We start from the raw sequence: 2,639 nt of genomic DNA on the forward strand, positions 1-2,639 counted from the left end.
TAATATATATCTCTCTATATATATCTATACACATGGTTAGAAAATTATATAGTTTAAGGGCTTATGCCGCTTTCTTGACTACCAACTTTATATATTGTCCAATTTTAGGATCTTCACCTTGCTGAGAAGAAGTTCATGGAAGCTAAATAAATGAACAACCATGTATGTTAGACCAAGTAGCTCAAACTCAGCCACTGAACCATCACAGTAAATGTTGAACTTTAATTCAATTCAAGAAGCTCAGAAAATTTCATGCCAACCCAAATGAGCAGCATATACGGCTTCTACAAAAGCTTTTGAGCTACTTTGCTGAAAATGGGGGAGTTTCTTGAATTCCAAGGCTGATAGCTCTCTGTTTATCTGCTCTCTTTTGTGGTGATTTTATGGTAGTTTTAGTCTGGGTGGATGACATACTTAACTTTAGACTAGGTGGATAACATACTTAACACTGGTCTAAAATTCAATCTTTAATGTTCGATCCAAATCGTACTTTTTGCTCTCCAGAAGAAGTTCATCTCCATTATTTCTTGGGAATTGATACTACTCAGAACAAACTAGAGTATATATGATTTGCATCAAGCTAAGTACAATGGATGATGCAATCAATCTTCAACGGCTGCTGGTAAAGCTCTTTCTCTTGCTTAAATAGTGCTTGTATTTGAAGGAAAATCATTAAAAATAAATATTTTACCAACTTTACATGCATTGTTCAACATAAAAACTAAACACTATGATCTTTGTTTGCCTGGAAACCATATTCATAAATCTAATATAATCCAACTTTTGTACATGAATGAATAATATATACATGCATTAGTTTCAAGCTTCATACTTTTAATTGCTTTGTTTTCGATTCAAAGAAACTATGCTTTCCAACAATTCTCCTTATTAAATATGGATCGCTTTAAATTTGGCAAACAAGTTTTGCTCTATGCCATATCGTCCATTATTGCTTGAACAAAATGCAATTTGGAAAGTTGTCAGAGATGGGGTCCATGGCCTAAGACGGGGGATTAACGTGAATAATATTTTGTTCAGATGGTCACAAATTTACTACTTTGTATTAGCTGAATAAATGTGAACAGAAACCTCGAAAAATAAATATTCTACTAACTTTACATGCATGTAGATCTGTTATCAAAAAGCAAAGCCTCTATGTAATTTTTTTTCTTCCAATTTTGTAAATTAAAACCTTGTGCTTTTGCTTTAATGTATCGCTTGTGGTATAATGTTGATTAATGAAAAATCCAAATGTATTAAACGAATCCAAATGCAATTAAGTGACAGAAAATTTATAAATTTCCCATAATCAACTTGACTTGTCCTACAAGTCTTTTCCAAATGACTTGATAAGGAAAAACTCTCATATCAAGCATATCTCCGAACCTTAACTCACCAAAATGCATTAAATATGTAAGAAAGTTTGTCAATTGGCTGAGCTCTTATTGATTAAAATAAGTTGATAACATATGGATACACTTAAAACACAAATATAGCAGAGATGAGATATACCCTGGTTTTTCTGCAACGGCTACTGGTGTTTATGTTTTTGGTGGTGGTGGTGATTAATTAGGGAAGCTAAGAACATGCAATTATCAGGAACGAAATGGGTACGGATTTGGAGCTGACAGTTCCTTGTAAATCCGAAGATGAGGACTTGGGGATTCAAAAAATCCCCTACAATCGCACTTACAGTTTCTCATTTGGACCAAACATTTGGATGACAACACAGTTCTTCTGCTCTTTCCAATGGAAAGACACTCCACGGTTTCAATTTTTACGTAGACAAGAGGGATTTCGAAACATGCAACGATGTTTGCTAGCTCATGGCAAATACAAGCCAATGGTCCTTCATCCTTGTAACCATTATACTAGACTGTTTGATATTTGCTATGATTGGGACCCATAATTCATTTATCAAATAGGGTCCAAAAATCAATTGCCATTTGCTTGTATATATTATATATAATATATGATATGGATGAATAATAAGTATATCTCTATGGTAATTTTTATAATTTCTACTTTGTATTGGCTCAGGGGCTTTTTGTTTGTGTTTCATGTAGACTGATGGGCACGCTGAGAAGAAGAAGAAGAAGGTAACGGAAACCAAATAAAATAAAAACACTGATAATATTAACAATAAATAAATAAATAAATAAATAAAAACCTTGAATTTAAAAGACCCAGTAGCTTGACCAAAGTCGTTGAACCATCAAAGCTTTTGTATGGAGACCTATCAGTTTGAACCACGTGTAGTCGGCTAAAAGTTTTGGGGATAGAATGGTAAATCAGCAAGGGCAAAGCAGGGTTGAAATAGGGAAAGAAAAAAATTTGGACCATTTCTCGATTTATGCGTGTCATCCTTGCGCAGGGGCCATGCTAATCTTCTCTGTATCGTTCCAATTTTATCGGATGTCCCCGAAGGGACGCTTGCTCACCAAAGCTCTTTGCATATACGCGCTAATACAAGCACCCTATTTAGGCGATGTGGGATTTTAGTTGCAGTTGAATAGCTTTATCCAAATATTTGGGCCTGATCCTGTTATGTTAACTAACTGGGCCTATGGTTGTTCCCACATCGGCCCTACACATGATAAATCTCCTAACAAAAATTCCAGGATGAATTTTTTTGAAAG

The 2,639-nt window shown here is 34.6% G+C and overlaps 1 non-coding gene across 1 annotated transcript; it reads right to left on the reverse strand.

The window, feature by feature from the left end:
- Positions 1 to 2,328: 2,328 nt before the first annotated feature.
- Positions 2,329 to 2,431, reverse strand: LOC125423641 (U6 spliceosomal RNA). The gene has a single exon (XR_007242350.1). It is a non-coding gene; the product is annotated as a U6 spliceosomal RNA (small nuclear RNA).
- Positions 2,432 to 2,639: the final 208 nt, after the last annotated feature.

Source organism: Ziziphus jujuba, chromosome 3, assembly GCF_031755915.1.
Source record: "Ziziphus jujuba cultivar Dongzao chromosome 3, ASM3175591v1".
Classification (NCBI taxonomy): domain Eukaryota; kingdom Viridiplantae; phylum Streptophyta; class Magnoliopsida; order Rosales; family Rhamnaceae; genus Ziziphus; species Ziziphus jujuba.